The 23,867-nt window shown below is 45.5% G+C and overlaps 1 protein-coding gene across 5 annotated transcripts in view; it reads left to right on the plus strand.

Moving 5' to 3' along the window:
* Positions 1-11,961: 11,961 nt before the first annotated feature.
* The window catches only part of KAT6B (lysine acetyltransferase 6B), a 188,144-nt gene continuing 176,238 nt past the window's right edge, over positions 11,962-23,867 (plus strand). Inside the window, exons 1-2 of one of the 5 annotated variants that reach the window (XM_032313871.1) lie at positions 11,962-12,231; positions 23,747-23,816. The gene's annotated coding sequence lies outside the window, so the exon portion shown is untranslated. Of the gene's footprint in view, positions 12,232-12,434; positions 12,546-13,136; positions 13,654-23,746; positions 23,817-23,867 lie in introns of those variants that run through there. The other 4 variants (XM_032313870.1, XM_032313869.1, XM_032313872.1 and 1 more) reach the window with 4 other exon arrangements.

The following is a 23,867-nucleotide window of genomic DNA, read 5'->3' on the forward strand; positions in this document are numbered from 1 at the left end:
CTCCGTTATCTCTGGTCTGGCTGGAGTCACAGTTTCAAATGGCTTCCTCATGCTTTCTGCAAAGAGGGGGCTAAGCCAGGTGAGTAGAGCATTGGACGCCTGAACACAGCCCTCCTCATGTCACAGCCACGTCCCTTGCTCATGAAATGTGGCTCTGCGAAAACTGAGACTGATGGCGAAACTCCAAAATGCAGTCAGGTTCGAGGACAAGGTTTAATTTCATCCCTCAGCCCAATTTTGCCCCTGATCAGCAATAATATATGAGACCCTGGCTGTGCTGCTTCGCCTGGCCCACCTCTGCTCAGGGCTGTAAATAGTTCTACGCTCTCTTCCTTTTCTTTTTTTAAATTTGAATTTTCTTGGTCCTTCTCGGTGAGGCCAGGAATGCTCCCAAATCTCCATAGATTAGAGTTAATCATTTGCATGACACACTGTGAGCCACCCTGCTCTTTGCTGTTAGGAAGGGACTTTCTTTTTCCTCTCAGGCCCATGAGAAGGCATGTGGAGGGTCTTCCGAAACGGACCCAGGCCCTGTGGATGGGGGCTCACCCCTCAGCCTGCTCAGTGGACCCAGAGCACAGTGAGTCTGCCCGGGGCTGGGCTGAGCTGGGGCGGAGCTGGGGCTGAGCTGGCTGGGAGGTTGGGTGTGGATTTCTCAACTCATGTGCTCTTGGAGGTTGAGGCTGCTGACCGCTGAGGCAGGGGATACGCCTGTGAAAATTCACTATGTTTTTGTCCCAGTTTGAATGTGACTGTTTTGTGGCAGTGGCAGAAGTTGATAGAAATTGAGAATGGTTTTTCTTTGTATACCTACAAGGGCACAGGTTCTTGGCACTCATTCTCAAGGTGGGGGACTAGAGTCACTGAACAAGAATCCAGTGGGTGCCCACTCGGGCTTAATGGGGTGAACTAGATGAAAGTCATGCCTCCTCTCTCGAACGAGCTCAGAGCGAGAAGAGTTGGTGTGTGTGGACAGTAGAGTGTGGTACAGCATAGAAAAAGCAGTTGTTTAGAACCTGGACAATGCATTTTTTAAAAAAGGTGAGTGGCAAAACCACCCCAAAAATTAAAAATAAGTGATAAACTGGAGGAAAAAATACATCTGCATGTGTGTCAGCCAGAGGGCTAAAACAATGAGGGGGGGTGGAGAAGACCCACTACTCAATAGAAACTGCGGCCAAAGGTACTTGAGCCTACAATCCATTGAAAAGGAAATACAAATGGCTCTTAAACATATGAAAAGGTGCTCAACCTCACTCATGATAAGAGAAATGCAAATTCAAATTTCAATGGGATACCACTTTCACCTTGGCCAAGAATAAAAGGTTGATAATTTATTGTGGAGAGCTGGGGAAACAGGCTCTCCAGGATCTGTTGGGAGTGTGCATTGGACAACCTCCCCGTGGGGCAAGTTGGCCATAGCTTTCGAAATGTAAAATGCACAGCCTTTGACCCAACAATTCCAATGCTAGGCACTTACCCTGCAGATCTCAATTAAAACTTGGAAAATGTCATACTCTTAAATAAAAAAAGCAGGCTATGGAACAGTGCTTACCATATGCTATACAGAGTTTAGATGTAAGACCATACCATAATTTTCTCAACTTTTCCCCTAATGCTGGGTAGAAAGCTAGTTTCCGTATTTTCATAAGTAATACTAGATAGACAGTTGTTGTGTGTGCACACCTTTTGTGTATGAATCTCACATCTCATTATTTCCTTGGAACAGTCCAGATTACTGGGCCAGAGAGAATTTATAACAACCATGGCAGCAAGCCTCACTGTTAAGCAGCCTGTATTTTTTTCTCTTCCTTGCAACAGCCCTCTGAGATAGGGAGGAGCAGCCCGCTTTTCTCCTGTTTGAGGAAAGGGGTTTAAAAGAGGCAAAATTACTTGTCCTGGGGTTCTCGGCTGGAACGCGGGGTGGACAGAACTCGTATCTGGCTCCCAAGCCCCTGACGTAGAGCTCACTCATCTGAGGGGAGTGTTTCTAAGGCTCTCAATAAATTTTGTCAAATTACTTGCTAGAAGTCGCATACCATGTTATCCTTCCAGCTGAGTGCTAAATTCCTCACACTCAGGCCAGTGTTGGGGATTCCGTATTTTCATTTTGTTCTTTTCGAAAGGAAAAAAATACTGTCTCGCAGGTCTTCAGTAACTAGCAAATCTGAACATTTTTCATAGGGTTCATGGTTGACGATGTATTTTTTTTAAATACATAAAACTTGCTTGAAAATGTAACCTGTTGGTTCTTATCTAGTCTCAGCTGAGACAATGGTCAGCAGCCCAGGCGACCAGATGGGGTTTTCTGGCTCTCTGTCCTTGCCTTAAAGCTGGAGATGGGAGTCTAGGAGGGCTGGGACAAACCACTCTGGGAGAGATTGGACACATTCAGAATAACGCAGGTGCCAGCAAGGACTTGGCTGTGGTGCTTAAATAAAATCAACCCTAGGGTGTGCTATCTACGTATCGCTTTCTACTAGAGCAACAGATGATGATGGTCTAGGCCCATCATCACTGGAGTGGCCCTTTCCTTATGTTTGTTGATGTGGGTCTGGTGATGGCCTCAGGACTCGCTGGTGGAGTGACCGGAGGTCCGCGCACATTTCCAGCGCCCAGTAGTGCTCGCCCAGGAGCAAGCCTTCCACTTTCCCAGAACCTTCTTGCCTGATAGCCCCAGCCGCTGGGCTGGGCGACGGCTCCCGGACTGCAGAGGGCGCAGAGGTCACGCCAGGCCCAGAACCGGGCCCTGGCTCACTCCTTCCGGCTGGAAGGGGTGGAGGCGCCCTGCCCGACGAGGCAGGGTGGTGGCCCCCAGGCGCGGGGTTCCGGGAGGCAGGCCCGCGGGGAAGGGAGGCCAAGTAACCAGAAGTGGGGAGGGCGAGCAGGAGGCTTCTGTCAAAGCTTCTCCCTGCGAGTTTTGTGCGCCTGACAGCGGCCCTTCGGCAAGGTGAATTCTTTCGGAAAGGGTCTCATTCACACGCTGCCAAGACATCCGCGACCTATTCTTGAATTCACACAAAAATTAAAAGCAAAACAACAGCCCGGCTAATTTAGCAACTTCGAGATGCAGCTGGTGCTCCTTTGCACCGCGAGAAGGCCCGGCCTTCTGGCCCCCGCCCCCGCCCCGGGGAGGTCTCGCCGGAGTTATTTTGTATCCTGCAGCTCCAGGCCCGATTGTGACAGCTGAGTGACTTAGCTGGCACCGTGGGATGCGGAATGACAAAGGCGCAGAGCATCGCCCGGTGGCGGGGCCTGGCGGGGGAGGGCACGGCGGGCACTGGCCTGGCGCTGAGAAGGGCCTGCTCCTGGGGCTGCCTGGGGACAGCGGTAGGGTCTTCGCCCCTTCGTCTCTCCACGTGGGAAAGGATTCTGCGAGGAATGAAGTGAGATGCTTTTGCAAGCCCAGAAGTGGTTATTACAGTGTCCTCACAGCCTGGAAGTGGTTGGGCCTCAGGCTTCTTCAAGGCCTGGCCTGGGTGGGTTCTTTTCCTCTGTGGCTGCCCCAGCACCTTCTCTCCTTGACGGGCCACGCCCCCTTCCTACCGTCCCAGACACCGCGGGGCCCCTCCCTGGCTTCCCTCCTTGGTTCGTTTGGATCATCGGTGAGGCCAGTCTCCTGTCTGGCCGGGGGCCGCGGGTCTGCGGGTCTTCGAGTCTGCAGGTCGGGGTGAGGGCATCAGTTCTCTGCTTTGCTCCGGGTTGGCTGGCTCAGGGTCGCGCGGGCAGAGTCTAATGGGGAGCCGGGCGGAATGCTGACCTCTTGGCAGCTGCTCGACACCTCTGGGCCATGGTTTCCTTGTCTGTAAAATGGGAGATAAGAGCGGTGTTTGAAAAGAAATGTTGGGATGATCAAATGAGCCAATTTGGGGAAATGACTTAGCACTCCAAAGCCCTGCCTAAGTGTAGGGGTTATAGGGAGCACCTAAAGCCATGATCTGCAAACGTGCTCTCTCAGTCCAACTTCCCGAGTTCCCACACTGTTCTATTGAGAGGTTTTGTGTGGAGCCAAAGAATTACACAACCCAAGGACCAGCGCGTATCCCCCTCCTCCTTTAATTAGCAGGAGTAGAACCTGCCTCTCCCAGCCACATTGCGGATCAGCTCTTGTGTCTTTTGTCTTTTCTTGAAGCTCCAAGACTAGGCTGAGGAGATGCAAAGAGGCTACTGAATAGACTGAGACAGAGTGGGACAGAATTTCTCTCTCAGAAGCAGCAGCTGTCTTCTCAAAGAATGTCCATTTTTCAGCAGCTCAATTTATACAGTGGTGAGAAAGTTAATTATTGGGAAGCCAGCATGGTCACACGGAAGAGCTAAGGTTTTCTGACTTGCTTTTCTCCCCAGTTGGGCCCAAACAGTAGCTTCTCCCCTGAGAATGACACTCCTGCTTCAGACTTTCCCAGCTTTTATTCACATAGAGAAACACATCCGCTTTTTAATTGTTTCCTTCTCATCAATAGTTTTGCTGAAATCCTGTGGTGAAGTTCCAGTGTAGTTTGATAGAGCTTGACGTATCCACCACAACCATGGCCAGTGGGCAGTCAAGTGCAGTGCTTGGAGGAAAGGATGATTTGTTGGAAGGAAAGTGCTTTTACCTCAGTGACACAATCCCTGAGATTTAAGAAATGTATTTGGAAAGTACTATATTTTAGGGATTATATTCATTTAGGTTATACAGCACTATTGCCTACTGTAGTAGACAAACTTCAGCATCTCTTTGGACTCTCACAACCACGTTTATTTCTCCTATTCCATGTCAAAGCAAGTGGTGGGGTGTGTGTGGGAGAAGGTTAGGAAGAATCTGCTCCCGGGGCACCTGGGTGGCTCAGTGGATTAAAGCCTCTGCCTTAGTCTCAGGTCATGATCCCAGGGTCCTGGGATTGAGCCCCACATCGGGCTCTCTGCTCAGCAGGGAGCCTGCTTCCTCCTCTTTCTCTGCCTGTCTCTCTGCCTACTTGTGATCTCTCTTTCTCTGTCAAATAAAATCTTTAAAAAAAAAAATCTACTCCCTTCCATCACTTAAAGGTCCAGGCTAATAGTGGCTCTACCTACTTGTGCTCCTCATCTGGGATACATGGCTCTGCGATGCTTTGGAAGGGAAAGAGAGGAATGGAGAAGGACCACCCTGGTTCTTTAAACTCTCTTCACCGGGAAGTAATGCATCCTGCTTCTGCTCGTTATTCATTGGCTGAAACTAGTCACATGGTTCTATCTAACCTAATTGAAAGGAATACTGAAACGGAGGGGAGCACAGGGACTATTTGGTGAACATTAATCTCTGCCAGAGATTGAGATACTACAAACTACAGATAAACTGAACTTGGAGTTGTTATTTCAGGTCATCTGTTAGGATTCAGGAAACAATATCAGGGGCCATTATAGACTGTTTACTGAAGGTTATCACTCAGTGTGTGGCATTACAATCGAAAGAAAACAGAAGATCTTAGTCTCCGCTAATAGATATATGTCAGGTCACATCAGCAACTGAAGAGCCACATGGAGCAGATTAATTGGCCACAAACTCTAGAGGGGGGCGTCAAAACCTTTGCAGGAATGGAGAGAAGCTCAGTAAAGTATGGAACTCTTGATCTTAGTCAGATGGGACTGGTTCCATACACACACACACACACACACACACACACGCATACGCACACGCACACAGTAACACCCCCCCCCCCACAAATGTATATAATAAATAAAACACACCAATTGGTCAAATGCTAAAATGTTAAATGTTTTAAGATACTCATCAGCAAACATACATAGAAAGTGGTTTTAAATTAGGTAACAGGAAGTACTGCTTTACACTGGTTAGGAAATGTATCTATCCAGACTTCATATATTTCATGAATGCTTACAATGTATAAAACAGTACATAAGAAATCATTAAGCTTATGAGGGTTACGGTCTAATTTATGAATTTTGGAACATAGGCTTAGTGTATAGGCAACAGATTAGAACACAGGCTTAGAACACAGACAACAGATTCCTTACCTCTGTTTTAATTGTACTCAATATCATTTATTATTACCAATTTCAAGGCAAGTGGGAGAATATAAACCAACCCCAGTTCCAGACCTGAAGGAATTTCTGGCAAGGTTGTTATGATCAAGCTCAACCATGTTCTCCCACAAGCAGTCGTTGCTAATACCAGGAAAGGCATCAGGGTGGTAAAATGGCTCAACAGACTGATGCCCTTGGTCGTCTTAGGGATGTTCAAACATTTGCGAAATTGAATGATAGGAGGAAGTTGACTGCATTGAAAACCCAATGGCTTATGTCAGACTGTCTGTAATGCCACTGAAAAAGTGGTATTTTTCCAGACACGGAATAATAACCCTCTGATAGGTTCAACGTTCTAGTAAATTCTTGTAAAGTTACTTTTTACTACTCTGGTTTCCTTAGCTGAAAATTTTATCTCAACCTCCACTAACAATACAAATCTTGACTGAGGTAAAACGTTAGGAGAAAATGCCCCCAGATACTCTCTTTCTGTGTAAGGACCTACAATTAGTGTTTCTCCTTACTTTCCTTCTTTTCTTTGTTATCCATACTTTCTATGACAAATAATGTATAAAAGCTTTACAATTAAAAGTGCAGTAGGGAAAAAAGTTATTTGGAAGTTTCATATTTTTGTTAATTCTTCAGGTCCTTTACATACAAGAATAATGGACCTTTTAGAAATCACAGGGTAAATTACTGATACATAAATAAGGGCAGAGACTTGTACTTTACTATTTAAAGTAAAGAATATGGGGCCTTGGCTCAGACCATTTTACATATATGATGAAAAATAACCCCCTTGATTTAATCTCTTCATTAATGTCACAGATACTTACTGAGCATCTGTGATGCATCAGGCACTGTGTTAAACTCTGAGGATACACTCCCCACCCACATGGGGCATGCTATCCCAGAAAACACAAGTTTTAAGACAGTGCTACTCAATGATTTGCCAAGAACACACATTAGTTGGTGGCAGAGATGGGTAAAAATCTGGGGTCCTACTGTTAACTTGGTGTCCCCTTCCGTATTCTCTTTCCACTGGCCCTCTGAGCTGTATATTTTCTCAGTGTTGAAGATAGAAAAAGGGAAAACCACCTTTGATCAGTTGAGCACGTTGCATAGGGCATACTGGAGGAAACTGTTAGTGGTTAGAGTCAACATGATCTATAGTTTCTTAATGTCTGAGAAAGTATAGCTTAGTGATTTCTTTTTTTTTTTTAATTTTTATTTATTTATTAGAGAGAGAGATCACAAGTAGGCAAAGAGGTAGGCAGAGAGAGAGAGGGTGAAGCAGGCTCCCTGCTGTGCAGAGAGCCCAGTGCGGGGCTTGATGGGGGGCTTGATGCGGGGCTTGATCCCAGGACCCTGAGATCATGACCTGAGCTGAAGGCAGAGGCTTCACCCACTGAGCCTCCGAGGCGCCCCTAGCTTAGTGATTTCTAAATGTACTCAGGTCAGTTAGCCAGACTTGAGATAAGGTTTCACTGTCTGCATTGAAACGGGGGCAAAAAAAAAAAAAAGGAAGAAAAATCGTACATGCTGGTGCAAAGTTTCCCACTTTCGTTTCACGGAGATGGGGGGCTATCCTTTATTCAGAAGGTATGTTTTTCTTACTACTTTGGGAGGTAAAACACCCTTTCTTCTGTGAGATGATGCAGAAAGTAGATGGCAAGTAGTTCTTTCTAAAAATGCCTTTACTATCAAAATGAAAAGTTGGCAACTCTGTTAGTTTCTCCCAGATTTCAAGATCCAAACAACTGGGAATCATTAAATTAACTATTAGGGTAGTTCACATTTTTTTAGGTATGGCTTGGTGCTAAAAACTGAATCTTTCTTAAGACTCCTAGGTTTAGTAAGAGGCCACTACACCTTCTGAGTCTCAGCAAAAATGAAAAGATCCCTGAGAACTCTGCCCTCTCTAAAATTAGCAACATTTAGCTAATTTTGATCTCTTTTACCATCCTCCTTTGTTCTTCAGTTTCTCAATGTTGAGACATCCTGCTGGTCTATATAAATCAGTGGTTTTTTTTATTCTGACAGCACAGGGTGCTTAAAAAACAAACAAACAAACAGAAACAACCTGAGGGGCACCTGGCTGGCTCTGCTCAGTCAGTAGAGCATGGACTCTGGATCTTCCAAGTCATGAGTTCCACAACCACCCTGGGTGTGGAATCTAAGCAAAAAAAAAACAAAAAAACCCCACAAAAAACCAAAAGAAAACCCCCCCAAAACAAACAAAAAACCCCAACCCTGATAAATGGGCCACACCCCCAGGTATTTTTATTTAAGTGGCCTCAGGTGCGACTTGAGCGCTAGGCTGGTTGAAAAATTTCTCAGGTGATTCTAACGTGTAGCCAGGCTTGGGAACCACAGGTGTGTATGCATCATGTTTCTTTATTAAATAGCTTCTATGTGTCAGGTACTAGGGCAGTTACGTAGATGATCAAGCTGGTTTGTGCAGTAGAAAGGCTGCTGAGGAAAACAGAAGGGCGACATGTGACAAGAGAGTATGGTAAGCACTTGCATTTATTCCATAATTCACCAGATAATAACAGTGCCCTTAACAAGTGCCAGGGCTGGAGTAAAGGTATGCTCCAAGTTCTCCGGGCTACCTGAAAAGACCGGGAAAACTTCGTAGAAGAGGCAGCAGCCGAACAGCATTTGGAGGACTCTTGCCTCCTACAAGGTCTTGGTCAGATAAGGTAGGGAGGCAAGGCTGCAGAGAGAACAGTGTGTGCTGTGCGTAGAGGAGTGTGTTGGGCTGGGAGAAGCTAGAGATTGGTTGTGTGCAGATGTACAGAGCCTTAGTGGTGGATTAATGAAGGAGTGTAGGCTTGACCCAGAATGCATTTTAAAGACATTAAAGGCTTTTAAGTGGGAATGCACAAATGGGATGTAGGTACAGAATACTGGTATTTAGGATAACAGAGGCTCTTCATACAAAGCTATAGATTACATTTGCTAGCCTATTAAAATTATTATTACTTGACTGACATAATTAGACATTGTGACTCTAAGGGGACACAGTTTCTGGTCAGTGAAGAGGGTTCCATGTGGCAGTGGGAAGTGGGGTGCAGACCAATGCTTTTTAAGTACTAACTGAAATATGTAGTTTCATCATGCACTGAGGTCTGGACATACCAGTTCGGGTTCCCAGCTTGCTGCCTCCTTACCTAATTTCCTTCAGAAGGACCTCTTAGTATGCCTGTCTGACTTGCCTCAGAGCAAGTAAACAAACCCAACAGATCAAACCCTCCAGGTTCCCCTTCAGCTTCTGAGCTCCTCTCTGCATTCTTTTTTATCCTTACTTAGGACTCAGGGGCAAATAGGTCAGGCCACGGAATCATCCCAGTACTAGGGACGTCCTTGGCCTGGTTAAGACATTCATAGAATAAACATTCCTCCCCAGCTGAGGAAGAAGAGGATTCAGCCTAGCCAGTGGTTCTTAAATTCAGTGATTACAAGCTTCAAGTCAAGTCATGGGCTAAAAATGTAGAGTTCGGAGCCCTACTTGACACCTCCTGCATTCAGAATCTCTGGGGTAGGTCAAGGAAACTGTATGAAGCACTCAATCCCAGGCCATTCTGATGCCAGAGATCCGTGTACCTCACTGAGTAGTATGAATGTGGTTTTCTGTAATTCTGGCCAGTAATTTTGCCAGGTGGCCACTGGCAGCTGTTTAGGGGGAGGGGGGAAGGACTGGTTAAAAGAGTCCCTGGATTCATAACACAGCTAGCTTGCAAATTTTTGCAGGATGCTTGGCTTTCAGTTCAAGTTATTTCTGGGTTAACTTCTTAATTGAGCTGTTTAGCTCAGCAGAGGACTTGAGATACCACAGATAAGAGAAAGGTTTAGGAGTAAGCGTTAAGTATCTCTGGCTGTGTCTCTGCTATCCTTTCCAGTTCCACTTATCTGAAGAGCCAGGATTTCTCAAAGGACAAGTAACTTTAGAGGGAAGTATCAAGGGGAAAGCAACACATTCCCTTTCCTTGCTGTTCCCGTTAGAGAACTACCTTTGTTAAGAAAAGAATATCCAAAAACACATCAAGATGTTGGACACAGATATTTCTTTCTTCTGTGTTTGCCAGCTCCTGGGGTTACAGGAGCACAAGTTTAGGCAAATAAGGACCATTTCTCTCTAAAGGTGTCTCAGGGTGTCTCCCCGGAAATCCATGTGGCTAACTCATTAGTGATAGCAAATGTTAGATGCTCATAAATTTCCCACAATTCATTGGCTGAAGACATCTTAATTGTAGACGTTTTGGTTTTTAATATCGTTGGTTGCTTCTTTAACATACTTCAGTTTGAGTATACAGATTCGGGGTTTTGAAACTTGTTTTTAATTAAGACATGGTTTACTTTTATTACTTGAGATAAAATGCAGTCTGGGGGACTCAAATCTAAGTTACAAAATAAAGTGCATCTATATGGGCAGACCATAGGAAAAAAAAAATATAAAGGATGATGATGTGTCTGCCAGGATTCCTAAGTTTACTTAGTAACTTCTTGGGAGAAGGAAAACCCCAGCGCCTGCATTATGAAAAGAGTATACCTTGTAAGTGTCTTAACTTTTTGAAATACCTAAAGGAACTAGGCTGAATTATGAACCAATGGCTTGTAAAAATTCACCTTGAGCGAGCTACTGAAGATGCTAAGTAGGAGATAGAGACTGAGGAAACTCAACCGGCTGTTTGTTTGTTTTATCAGTAATGTAGCTCAAAAGTAGCCAAGCCAGTAGTGGATGGGGGAACTTTCCCTGTGTTTTGTTTCCCTGAGCAGAGCCTGCGAATGCCAAGATTTAATCTAAAGAGGTTTGTGTTTTAAAAACTAACAACCAAGTAATAAAACACCTATAAAAGGGGTTTATAATGGAACTGGTGACAGTTTTGAGTGTAGCATTACAACTCTTCTGCTCCCCTCTCTCTTCTTCTATCCTTTCATCCAGCTCTGTGCCCTTTGTCTTAGCTCCTTTCTCACCTTGTTGCCAAGAAGCATGTAAGTAGGGGCAGCTCACATCCCAAAGGAGCAGACATTTTTAAAGAGTGAAGTGTGTATTGTGCTCTGCGTTTGTTGACAGGGTTGTGCTGCCAGTTTTGTCTGAAATGTTGCTCTAGCGAAGTATCTACCAAGTTTGCACAGTGGTTTTGAATGGGGAATTGAAGATGCTGCTGGAGTGAGTGTTAGTGGCATGAGGATGTTGGAGTCAACCAGGGCAGGAAGCGGGGGGGGGGGGGGGGGGGGGGGGGGGGGGCCTCTCCCTGGCACCTTGCCTCACCCTGCCAGGCCCAAGATCTCCCTGACTTCAGGGACAGACTTAAGTCAACAGGTGGTTTTCCACCCAGGCCACCAAGCCTGGAACTTGGTTCTTTTACAAAGCCATAGTTCTCCCCCTCCGGAAGAAATGGCGCCTCAGAAGGGAAACTTCGAACTCCAACTCTCTAGGAGCCATTTCCCAAGCCTACTTTTCCTATTTTCTGAAGTCTCCCTTACCAGCATCCCATCCATCCTCGGGAAGAGTGAGGGACGCTCTTTTCAGAGTCTGGAGGGCGCAGGGAGGCATGTGGGCAGCGTCAGAGTGGCCTCGCCTGGGCGGCCAGAGGAGCCCCAGCCTCCCTCATGTGGGCCTCAGGAACTCGGGGGGCCCAGGGGAAGCCTGGAAAACCGAACTTCACCATCAGCCTTCCTTCGAGCGCTGGCTAGAGGAGAGGGGGGAAGGGCCCCCCAGCGGTCTTTCCCCCACTCCCCCCGCCCCAGCACCTCTGCCATCCGGCTGCACCGCCCAAGAAAGCACTCAGAACGAAGCTCTGAGCTCTCCAGCTCACCGCAGGCCGGGAGAAAGCATCTTGAGGGGGGCAGTTTTCCCCCTCCTGCCCGCATCTGACATCCCCACTCCCACCCAAGGATGCTGCCGCCGTGCCCTGTCCGCGGTCGCTGAATGTCACTGCTCCCTCTTCCTCCTGATCAGGGTAGACACAGCTCCCGAGGCATCTCCTACCCCCAAACTGCCGCGATCACCCGAGGGTGTAAGGCCCGGGTGGAGGACGAAGTTTGGGGCCCACAGCGGCGGGAGGGGGGGCGCGTTGGCGAGGACCGCACCTCTCGGTCCCAACCCTGGCGGGCACACTCCCCGCCCCAAACGGCCCAGGCTTCCCCATCCTCCCGCGGACACCGGCATCCCCGCCCTCCCCCGAGGGCGGCGAGCGGAGCCCCCCAGGGCGGAGGCAGGTACCCCCGGGGCGGGGACTGGGGCGGGCGGGGTCCAGGCTGCGCCCCCGGCCGGGCCGGGCGGGCTAGCTGGCGGCGCGGGGGGAGCGGGGCTGGGCGGCGCTGCCTCGGGCTCTGTGCGCTGCAGCCCGGAGCCGAGGAGGAGGAGGCGGAGGAGGAGAAGGAGGCGGCGGCGGTGGGTCCCGGGCGGGGGGAGCGCGGCGCTGCGGACCCGGGCGGCTGGCAAAGGACGAGGCGGAGGCTGAGGAAGGCAGCGGGGAGACCCGGGCTGCAGCAACAAAGGGCAGCAAGCGATTGGCCGGGCTGCAGGCGAGGTTAGCCGGGGACCGGGGTGGCTGGAGGCAGCGGCGAACGGTGCACGTGCTTGCAGACACGGGCGAGTGTGGAGCCGGGGGGTGCACGCCCGGCGGGTAGGGGGCTTGCTCCCCTTCGGCATGGGATGGCGAGGAGGATGCAGCGACATCGTTCTGGCTGCACCCGGCCTGGGGCTTGCAGGGTAGGGGTGTGTGGGGGGTAAGGATGCGAGCCAGGGGGCGGGCGAGTAGTCGCCCGGGACGGGACGGGAGAGGGTGGAGGAGGGGGCGGGATGGAACGCTCCGGGCGGCGCGCCCGTCCGCGCGCTCCACCGCGGGAGCTGGCGACTGAGAACCTCGAATTTTAACTTCGCGTGCCCGCCCGCGCGCGCCCGCCCGCGCCCACCCCTAAATCCTGCGGCCGCCGCCAGCGATCAGCTCTCACACAAACTTTAGCTGCGGGCTAGGGGATTTGGGGTTGAGTGGGGGAGGGGAGAGGGAAAAGGCCCTCTGATTGGCGTTGTATGCAACCAATAAGGCCAAGCGCCTTTCCTGCGAGTACACCCAATCCATTTCTAGAGGTAGAGGGGGCGGGTAGGTGGAAGTAGAGGTGGCGCGGTGTCTGGGAGAGAGAAAAAGAGCTGGACCAATAGGTGCCCAGAAGAGGCGGGCCCCGCAGTCTGTTGATTGGTACTGGCAGTGGACCCACCCCCAGGGTGGTTCCGGAGGGGGGGAATGATGGGTCGAGGGGTGTGTCTATGCGGAGGCGAGATGACCGGCAGGAACCTGCCCCAATGGGCTGCAGAGTGGCTAGTGTGTGGGTGACGGACAGACCCGCAGGCCAACGGGTGGCCATAAGTGTCTGTGGTCTCGTCCAATGGAGCAGCGCCGGGGCGGGGCCGCGGCTCGGGTTTAATGAGACTCCATTGGGCTGTAATCAGTGTCATGTCGGATTCATGTCAACGACAACAACAGGGGGACACAAAATGGCGGCGGCTTAGCTCCTACCCCTGGCGGCGGCGGCAGCGGTGGCGGAGGCGACGGCACCTCCTCCAGGCGGCAGCCGCGTGTTCTTTCTCAGGCAGCGGCAGCGCCCCCGGCAGGCGCCGTGGCGGTGGCGCGCGGCCAGGTCTGTCACCCACCCCGCGCATTCCCAGGGGGAGGAGACTGGGCGGGAGGGGGGCGGAAGGTGGGGGGGGATCGGGGGCTTGTGACGCCCCTCCCACAGGCCTCTGCGCGAGGGTCACCGCGGGGCCGCTCGGGGTCAGGCTGCCCCTGAGCGTGACGGTAGGGGGCGGGGGAAAAGGGAGGAGGGACAGGCCCCGCCCCTCAGCAGGGCCTCCAGGGCAAGGGGCGGGGCTCGATGTGGAGGGGGCGGGGCGATTCCGGGGTGGGGGCGGGGCTCGGGTGGTTGGAAGGCGGGGGTTTGGAGGGGTTTTCTGAGTGGGAGTGACCTGGTAGGAACGGTGGGGGGCCAGTTAGTGTCTAGAAAGACGGTGAGGGGGTGGGTGCGAGGGGAAACTGGAGGTGTGCAAGCAGGGGCAAAGTGAGGGTAGGGAGAGGTGCAACATTGGAGATGTGGTAGGGGAACCCAGGGGTATGTGAAGGCAAGTGAAAGGATGCAGAAAGGTGGGATTGCAGTTATCTGGGGACAGTAAGAATAGGTTTGGGTGTGGTGGATATGGAGTGGTATGGAGAGCAGTGCAGAGTAGATACTGGATTGCGGAGAGTATTGGAATGTGAGGAGCAAGTATACAGTTGCTGTGGTGGGAAGCAGGTATCTGGATAAACCGGCATTGGAATTATAAAGGATGTATGGGGTCTATGAAGCCTTGAAAAAAACATGGAAGAGTGACATGGATATTCTTGGGAGAGTTTTGAACGATGATCAGACAGCAGAGCAGAACTTGCTTAATATCTATAGCGGAAGATCTTACGGGGATGGGTGATTCAGGGGGCTGAGAAAAGGTGGCAGTTGTGGGAAAAAAAAATGGTGGGGCTGGGCAGTGGCTCTCGGTGCATGTGATTTGGGGCACTGCACCAGGAGTAGGGATAGGGCAAAGAAAGGTGTTGGTTTGGGAGGCCAGGTTGTTGACAGACTTGAGCTGGAATCTTGAAGGTGGGGCAGGGTGTCTGTCTCAAGGGAAGCTCCAGTATTACCTTGGGAAAGGACATTGTGTCTTTTTGAATTTGTAAGTATTTTGGTATAGGTAGAGTGCAGGAAGTTGTGGGAGACTAGGGGCAAAGGAAGAGAAGGGACTAGGTTACAAATGGTTTCCTGTGCCCCATGAAGTTGTTTAAGCCCTGCAATTGGGAGAAGGTACTGGGATGTGATAAACAGAGCATTGGACAAAGGTTGTGAGAGAATAGTAATAAAGAGTTACAGATGTGGAAAATAAGAGAACCAGTGAACAAAGTGTCAAGTATGTTTGGGGTGGAGGTACTAAGAAATAAAAAGTGGAGTATTATAAAGACCCTTCTGTATATGGATGGGGAATGAAAGTAGCAAATGGGAATTAATTAACGTTGGGATAGTGTGCTCCAAAAAAGTTACCATTATTATTATTTTGGTATAATTGGGAGTAAAGTACATTCTTTCTGTCTTACTTGTGTATCCTGGATTTTGTGGGATAGTCCTGAAGTAATACACTCCATTCATTCCATTCTTACCTGTTAATTCTTCACGTATGCATTAAAATGAATTGGGGCAATCTTTTTATGTTTTTAAGAGGAATAGGAAAATACTGCACGTTTCAGTAAACGGTAAGATTTTTATCTGAGACCCTCTACTTAGGGTTGAAGGTTGGGGAGGTGAAATGATGACTTTAAAAAAAGGCAGAAGATAGCAGAAGGTGGTAACGTTAAAGAAGGAACTTACCACAATGAACGGTTGAGAGTGGAAGTTTACCTACCAGCCATACCCAGGCCTCTGAGTAGAGTGGGTGTTCAGTCATTGCCCTTACACCAAATGTTTATCTTATGCACTTCTTGTGAAGATAGGATTGAAACTGTCAGGTGTAAGGCATAACACGAATGAATGGTAAAATAGGGTGAGTGTGGAAGGGTAGCTGAGGAGTTTAATAAGTAATTTTAATGTACTTCAAAAAACTTGATGAATTTTTACATACTAGTTAACCAACTGATCTGGCTTTATTAAATGCCAGGATTCCTAACAGGTGACTTTTTCAGTCTCTTAGATCGTTTTCTACAAAATACCTTCAGTTTTCCACATGCATATACTTGCTTTTATTTGTATAAAGTGAGCAGAAAGGAAATTGTTTCATGGGGATGTGGGAGCTATAGTGATCATTCCTTGCTTGCGAAATGGTAATAGTGCATGGATGGAAGAAGTGTGTTGAAGGGATCTTTTTCTTCCCTTAAGATGTTTTAATTCTCATTTCCAAAGCACCTTTAAGCACTTTTTCGTAAGACTTACAATCTTGCACAAATTTTTTTTTTTTTTTTTTTTTTAATTATCCATTCTACTGTTGTTGGATATTTGAGTTGTTCCCAGTTTGGGGAAATTGTGAACAGAGCTGCTGTGAGTGTTCCTGTCCCTGTCATCTGGTTACACACGTACATATGTTTCTCTAAGATACATACCTCGGAATAATTGCTAATTCATGGGTACAGTGACTATTTATCTTAACTTATGCCTGTTTCTCAGTGTAATTATTAATACAACATTAGTGCTCAAAAGTGTTTGGATGATGAGTTGTATGGTTGCTCTAGTCATGAGGTATGCTTGTCTTCAACTTGACTAGGTACTGACTGGTCAAGCTGGTTTCCAAAGTGTTGTACCAGACCACACTCCCTTCTGTGATATATGAGAATTCCAGTGCTTCTTGTCCTCTTCACATCTCAGATTTGGTGGCTTTTCAAATAAGCCAATCTGGTAAACTTTGCATTTAACTGGTTAGTAATCAGGTTGAATAGCTTTCCATATATTAATTGACTGTTTGGATTTCCTCATTTGTAAAAATTCCTGTTCAAGTCTGCCCCTTACTTACCTATTTTTTAAATTGGGCCTTGTGTCTTTTATTGGTGTTTTGAAGTTTTTATTTATTTTGTCATGTGTGTATGTTGCAAATGCCTACTTCCATCCTGTGACTTGCCTTTTCACTTACTTTATGGTGTCTTTTAATGAACAGAAGTTCTTAATTTTAATGGAGTCAAATTTATTGGTCTTTTCTTTATGGTTAGTGCTTTTTGTGTCTTGTTTTAAGACTCTTTTCCTACCCTCAGGTCAAGAATATATTCTCTTATGTGGTATTATCTTCTAAAAGCTTTATTGACCTTAAAAGATGTATGATTATGAGTAAAATACACTGTTCTTGACCCTATCCTTGCCATTACAAATCTGTTTTTGCCTTTGTTCACTTCTGTGCGCTGTCTTGAATTTTTACTTGTCCACAACTATAACTAAGGGCCAGGTGCTGACTTCCCCTGTCTCTTAGGAGAAAATGGTCATATAGACAGAAGTTCAGCCAGATTAGATTTTACGGGTCTCCAGCTGACTGTATTGCCCTTTTTCCCTTTATGAGCTAGTATTTTATTGTGTTCCTGCTATGTGTCTGCCACCATCGTTGGTTCTCTATTTGTTATCTCAGTTATTCCTCTTAACAGTTCTGCCAAACAGGGGTGTTTAATCTTTTTCACAAAGGACAAAACAGAGACTTAGAGTGATTAACATGTCCAGTATCCCACAGCTTAGATAGCTGGCAGAGTGGGGACTTGATCCCTGAACTCTTTAGATAATGTCCCATCATGGCACACCTCCTTGTTGAATAAGATTTCAGACCTCTAAATGATAATATCCCAAACCAATGAGAGTGACTCTTACTTAAAATGTAACATGCCCTCATGAAAGCATACAGAGGGGTGCCCAGGTGGCTCCGTTGGTTAAGTGTCTGCCTTCTGCTCAGATCTCAGGGTCCTGGGATCAAGCCCCAGGGTCACTTAGACTCCCTGGCGAGTCTGCTTCTTCCTCTACTCCCCCCACCCTGGCCCCGCCCACCGCTTGTGCTCTCTCTCACATAGAATCTTTATTTTTATTTTAAAATTTTTTTCAAGATTTTATTTATTTCACAGAGAGAGATTACAAGTGGGCAGGCAGAGAGAGAGAGAGAGAGCGCGGAACAAGCAGGCTCCCTGCCGTGCAGAGAGCCTGCTGTGCAACTCCATCCCAGGACCCTGAGATCTTGACCTGAGCCGGAAGGCAGAGGCTTAACCCACTGAGCCACCCAGGTGCCTTCTCATAGAATTAAAAAAAAAAAAAAAGGCACATGTAGAGATAGTTACTTTGAAACTCAATAAATTATTGACCTCTCTGTATATTAAAGTAAGTGGAGTAGTTAGTGGGCCTTAAGGGGTCTTGGTATAGGTGAAAGAGGTCCTGTAAACCCTTGAGATTGTATACAAATGACTATATGTACATGTGTTCATTTTTAAAAATAGATCTATAGGATTTTTTTTTTCTTAAGATTTTATTTATTTATTTGACAGAGACAGGCAGAGGGAGAGGGAGAAACAGGCTCTCCGCGGAGCAGGGAGCCCAGCTCGGGTCTCCATCCCAGGACCCTGGGATCATAACATGACCTGAAGGCAGTGGCTTAACCGACTGAGCCACCTAGGTGCCCCTAGATCTGTAGTTTTCTTGAGGTTCTCAAAGGGGAACCCTAATTGGTTTTCAGGCTCTACAGGCTATCCTTTTTGAAGGTATCTGTAATAAAACTAATACAGAATTCTTATATGATCTGTATTTTCAAAATCTTTTAAAAATTCAGGTGTCAGATTTTTTTCTCAATACATTGTTCTCAGTCTTTATCATTAAAACCTGATTAAAGCTAATTTATAATTAGGAAGAAATCTAGGGTTGAATAGGAATTTTTGAATGCCAAAAAAAGACATTCTAAATTTAGTTGATTATTTCTTAAGTGAGAGTGCTTAGTTATAATATCATCATTATTAATCAGTGTACCCTGGCTCCAAAGGCCTGATGACTTCAAATGACTTTTCATCTTGTCTCTAAAATCCTCTGTTTTACAAGGGATCAAATTTCCTGTGAGGTTCCTAACAGTGTGATTAAAGTTTAGAGACTGAAACTATTGAGCACGTAAATGTAGGGATGACTTCGCAAACCTAATTCTTGGGCTTCACCAGGAGATTTGGGGCATGTCTCTACTAATTTGTGATGATGATGTTGAAACTAATCTTTGCTAAGGATTATGGAAGTCATAATAGTTTATTGATGGTTCAGTTATTGTTTGTTGAAGCAGATTTACACAATTACAGTTTAATGACATAACAAGGATATTGTCAACTAGGAAGCATGACATGAAAAATTAAACTTCCAATTAATATAATATGTATTAGTTGAAATGATAATTTTCATGGTGATTTAGCCTCTTAGAAATCCTTGGAAAACATTATTAGCTTGTGAATTGAAAACTCTCGATGTTAATGAGTAGTGAGAAAGAATTTAGTATTATTCCCCCAAAATGGGGAATTAAATATTCAATTCAATTAACATTTATTGAGTGCCTACTCTGGGCTTGCTGCTGAGTTAGGCTCATAAATATAAGTTGAACAAGATTGATCTTGGGAAAGATGAAGTCCTGGTTGCTTTTGTTTGTTCAGTCATCCTTCCCTCCAACTTACACTGGATGGATACTATTGCCAGAGAGATTCAGAGATTGAACAAATTTGTGCACGTGCGTGGGTGCACTTCACTGTGCTGTATTGTGTCTACTTCTGCATTGGCTTCCTATTCATCTGTCACGTTCACACGCCTCAGCCTGGTTTTTGTTACATCCAACTTCATTTCTTTCTTCTCTTCAACACATGCATATGGACTTGGTGTCCTTTTTTTTTTTTTTTTTTGGCAGTTCATTCTTAGCTCCTGTGCCCTCTGCTAGATTCCCTTCATTTGTTCCCTGATGTGGCCATCTAGCAGATAGGCACGGCACCCCTCTTATGTTCACGTAGTGGTTCTGGGAAATCTAGGGGCATACAAAGGTGAAATCAGACCTGAATCCTGCTCTTAAGAATTTCACGGTTCTAGTAAGGGAGATGAGGTCAGTATACAAATAAGCATAATACAAAATGGGAAATGAATGCTAAAATATTAAGATAGCTAAAAGCTTCCTGTAAGACAAAGAGATGTAGGGCGGACTTAAATTTTCATTTCATTTGGATTACGAAACTGGGCGGTTGTCCCAATTTCAAGGTCCAGTTTACGTCCCACCCACCCAAGGGGTATTCTGCCCACTCGGCAAGGGAGAGTCACAGTGGTTTCCAGACTTTTTCCCTGCTGTAGTTGAAGGAACCCTTTCTGTGAAGTGACTCTTCAGAAGCCTAGTATGAATGGGACAATTAAAATGGAGCTCCTTTGTTGGGTGCAAGGACTTAATGTGACCTTAGTGTTGAACGTAATGCAGGTGATAACTTGAGGCACTTTCTCACAAGATGTCCAAGGATTCTTATTTGAAAGCCAGTGGAGACATAGGAAAGACTTGAGGTTTTAGCATTGGAAGTAAATTCTTCAGACTTAGTGGTCTGAAGCCTTGACCAAGTCATGTCTCAGTTTTACTTTTGCAAGATCAGGCAACAGTGCTACCTTACAGAGTTGTTTTAAGGTTTACTGATACCGGGCGCCTGGGTGGCTCAGTGGGTTAAGCTGCTGCCTTCGGCTCAGGTCATGATCTCAGGGTCCTGGGATCGAGTCCCGCATCAGGCTCTCTGCTCTGCAGGGAGCCTGCTTCCTCCTCTCTCTCTCTGCCTGCCTCTCTGCCTACTTGTGATCTCTCTCTGTCAAATAAATAAATAAAATCTTAAAAAAAAAAAAAAGGTTTATTGATATCTATGTGTGTGTACTGACAGTGTATGTGAAGTGTCTGGCCCGCAGTAGGTGTCAGAAAATGGTTGGTATTATAGTTAGTGCTCTTTTTTTTTAAATGACTTACTGAGGTGAAATTTGCATAACATAAATTTAACCATTTAAAGTGAACAGTTCAGTTGTATTTAGTAAATCCTGGTGTTGTGTGACCACCAACTCTAGCTCCAAAATATTTTCATCAATCTAAGATAAAATCCCTTTCCCGTTAAGCAGTTTCTCTTCATCCCTCCACTCCCCAGGCCCCACCAATCTATCTGTTCTGGATGTTTCATATAAATGGAATTAAACCATATGTGACTTTTTGTGTCTGGCTTCTTTTGCAACATATTTTTAAGGTTCATCCATACTATAGCATATATCAGTGTTTTTCTTTTTATGACTGAATAATATTCCACTGCATGGATGTATCATCTTTTGTTAATCTATTCAACTGTTTTTTTTTTTAATTTTCTTTTAAAATTTTTTTATTTTATTTAAATTCAGTTAATTAACATATGCTGTATGATTAGTTTCAGAGGTAGAGTTCAGTGATTCAGTTGTGTATAACACCCAGTGTCCATGCCATTGCATGCCCTTCTTAATACCCTTCACCCAGTTTGCTTTCAGCTGTCGATGGACATTCTGGTCTGTGTCCACTTTCTGACTATTGAGAATAATGTTGTTATGAACAGGTGTGTATGTATACTTACTAGAGTATCTGTTTTCAGTTCATCAGGGTATAAACCTACATGTTGAATTGTAGGGTCTTTTTTTTTTTTTTTAAGATTTTATTTATTGACAGATCACAAGTAGGCAGAGAGGCAGGCAGAGGGGGGTGGGAAGCAGGCTCCCTGCTGAGCGGAGAGCCTGATGTGGAGCTCGATCCCAGAACCCTGGGATCATGACCTGAGCTGAAGACAGAGGCTTTAATCCACTGAGCCACGCAGGTGTCCGCTTGAATTGTAGGGTCTTATGGCAATTTCCTTTTTAGCTTTTCGAAGAACTATCAAACAGTGCTTTGTTTCTGAATTGCTTCTTACGCTTCTACCACCTACCATAAGGCTGCATACAGGGAATGTCTTGCTAAATGTTGTTGGTTGTTCTTTGGTTAGTATTTGTATCCTCTCCTTCCAGTTCATATATTCGGGGCCTCGAGCATTAATTTTTGGGGAAATAGATATATCCAGGATTTGAGTTAACAAATGGGATGATGTTTGATGTCAGACAGCAGATATTTGTTAACTTTGGACACTGCTTTGAGCAGGTATGCAGATAGCCTGTGCTGAGTGGTTAGACAAGGAAAAAAGTTAAGGTCTCTTCCCTTAAGTAGTGTATGTTCTGTTTCAGAAGATACTGTTAAGATGTGTGGATCCTCACTCAGTTACATAATAGGCTGTGAAAAAATCCAGGAGCATATAAAAGTGGGAAAGCTAAAAATAACTGTTAGCAAGTAAAACCCAGGATGACAAAAGAGTAAACTCTATTGTTAATCCTTATTTTTTTTAACCACTGTTTTTGGCTCATCTGTGATATGACTCAAGTGTTATGACATTGATTTTGAAACAACACACAGCTTTAGTGAAAGCATCGAGGAGGTTTCACATAATATTTATGATCCAGGGTATTTTGACTCCTCTTATGCTGACATGAATATTTCTGAATAGTGTTGATATTTATATAATACTAATGAAGCCAAAAGCGCGTGTTGGACTAAGCATTTCTCTAGATCTCTTTCAAATAGTTTGTAATGAATGATGTAAATACATCCATACAACCATATAATTTACTGATATTATTTTGTAGTTAAAAATAAAGTGATTCAAAACCTTAGAAAATAGAATAATTTAATTTGATGTTGCATGAGTCCCCAGAATTAATTTGGAATGATTCATTCCCTTTTTGATAGCCTTTTAGTCCAACTTCCATTTTACTGAAAAAAATGAAAAAAGGATAATGATTTTTAGGGTTGTACTTCTGATAGAATGTCCTGTCTGCATGTGAAACAAATCCTAGTGCTCTGAAAAAGAGAGGTGGTGTGGATAATTCCAAATCAGGGGGAAAAAAGCCTTTCTTTCTGGCTTTTGAATAAATTACGCATCTTTTCCTGTAGACTTGTCTTTCTAGTTAGATACTGCTTAGACTAAAATTAAATTGGTTTTCAATCTATTCTCTTACTGTATACCAATTTACAGTGGGGCAGTGGGATGTCAGTAACAAAACCGCCTAAGATTAAAAAAATTTGCAGTGGATAATACACAAAGTGGATAATATACATGTGTTCAGTTGAGAATTGGCTATAGATAAGCGACTACTGATTTTGTTCCTCTCCTAGCTCTGTGTGTGTGTGTGTGTGTGTGTGTGTGTGTGTGTATGCTTTAACACTGATTCTGGTTGTAGCATAGAGCTGCTGAGTTACATCTGCTTCTGCCTAATTAACTCTGTTGGTTGGTGTCAGATGAGAGCTAATTTTGAGATTAAATTGAGGAGTGGGGTGTGTGTCTGTCGCGCTGGGGGAGGGGAGGAGGAGGATCTAAGGTTGCTTCGTTGTTTTGTATGTAAGATCCAATGTAATTATTCACATTGTTGTTTTAAATTTATTTTTTGTCTTTGAAGTGAAAATGATCACTATTGTCTGAAGTGTGATGTGTGCCAGTATATACTTATTCTTGTGGAAACTGGTACAGTCTTCTCTTAGGTGCAGGTATTGGCCGTATCTTGTTGATTGTCCAGTCAGTACATAGATGAAAGGTGACCTTTGGGACAAATCGTGAACGTTTTCTGGAAAGTTAATAACTGAGTTTCAAACAACATTTGACTTTTTTGTTTTCAGACAAAATGTTATACCTGCCTGGCTTTTTGAGCAGTACCAAGATTCTCCCCCCCCCCCCCCCCCCCCCCCCCGTGGTGAGATTCTTTCTTAGACTTTGTCACAGCCTGGTTTTATTTTACCTTATTTTATTTTGGATTAGGCTCCACGCCCAGTGTGGGGCTTGAACTCACAATCTTGAGATCAGAACCAGAGCTGAGATCGAGTTGGATACTTAACCGACTGAGCCACCCAGGTGCTCCTATCACGACCTGATTTTTAAAATTTGGAAAACACATATGGTCTTAAGAGCAAAATTTTTCTCTTTAAGCATGGCTGTGGGGTTTCATTTCCTGTCCTGAACCATTTTTTTAAATACCCTTAAGTGGTAGGAAAGAGTTAATATAGCACCAAGAGTAAAGTGCTAATAAACTCATTGTAGTTGTTTGTATTGGATAGTTGTGAAGATCCATAGATGGTTCCTGAATTGGAAGGATGTCTTTATGCCCAGATTAACATTTACTTTTTTTCCTTTGGCAGATTTGCTTGAAGATCTGGACAATCTTCTTTTTTGTCATGGACTGTTAATACATTTGGAGTTCCAATTCTGGTATTTTCCCTTATTTTATATTTTTAAGATACAGAATGTCAGTCTTACTGA

Source organism: Mustela erminea, chromosome 14, assembly GCF_009829155.1.
Source record: "Mustela erminea isolate mMusErm1 chromosome 14, mMusErm1.Pri, whole genome shotgun sequence".
NCBI lineage: Eukaryota > Metazoa > Chordata > Mammalia > Carnivora > Mustelidae > Mustela > Mustela erminea.